Source organism: Papilio xuthus, unplaced genomic scaffold, assembly GCF_000836235.2.
Source record: "Papilio xuthus unplaced genomic scaffold, Pxut_1.1 DF825449.1, whole genome shotgun sequence".
Taxonomy (NCBI): Eukaryota; Metazoa; Arthropoda; class Insecta; order Lepidoptera; family Papilionidae; genus Papilio; species Papilio xuthus.
Window position 1 is genome coordinate 1 of NW_013533200.1, and position 856 is coordinate 856.

Consider the following 856-nt stretch of genomic DNA (forward strand, 5'->3'; position numbering starts at 1 on the left):
TGTACGATTTTAACGTAATTTTATTGTTTTATTTTGCAATTCGATTACGAAAAGTTTTTATATTTAAACTTTTAAGTAGTAGTAGTAAAATTCCGTACTTATGTTACCGATTAAGACTATATTACGCGAATTTTGTATTACAAGTCTACTATGCTATAGAAGGTCTTATCTATCCTATATATCTATTCCATGGTGTTGTTACAGTGTATGCAGACCAGCCGGTATCGTCAGCTTCACCGCCGACACGTGACAAGATCAACGGCGAGGAGAAGGCTCGCAGCCGCCGCCGCGACTGGTCCGACTCCGCCACACCCGCGCCCGCCACAGCACCAGCAACAAACACCCTGCACGAAGACGGTAACGACTATTGCTATATACGATTTTTCCTTTTTGAAAATATTTTTTGTATGGATTGATTTGGATAAATACAATATGTTTATGTGGCAGTGAGTGTGCTGGGTGGCGCGGCGCGCTCCCCGCTGCTACAGCATCAACACCGGCAGTACGACGAGCAGCTGCGCGACATCGCTGCCTCGCTCACACGGCCGCGCTCGCGCCGCGCCCTGCCGCCGCTCGAGCGCCCCACCCGACTGCCGCCGCCCGACCGACTGCCGGTAACTTACTACCTCTCCACTTCGACCACTCCTGTATAAAAACAATAACCGATCAAATGTAAATAATACATTAAAAATCTTAGGTGCGAGGTACGCCCGATGGAGGAGCACCGACAGAAGAAGCGAGCTCGAGCTCCGCGAGCGAGGGCAGCGAGGCCGCCGACACTGCGGAGGCGGCGGAAAGCGGTGAGGGCGGGCGAGTGGAACTGCCGGCGGAGCGGCTGCTGCACGCGCGCGCCGGG

At 52.5% G+C, this 856-nt stretch overlaps 1 long non-coding RNA gene across 1 annotated transcript; it reads left to right on the top strand.

Moving 5' to 3' along the window:
* Positions 1 to 208: 208 nt before the first annotated feature.
* LOC106125952 (uncharacterized) lies at positions 209 to 849 on the top strand. Its single transcript, XR_001228305.1, has 3 exons — positions 209 to 357; positions 448 to 614; positions 698 to 849. It is a non-coding gene; the product is annotated as an uncharacterized LOC106125952 (long non-coding RNA).
* Positions 850 to 856: the final 7 nt, after the last annotated feature.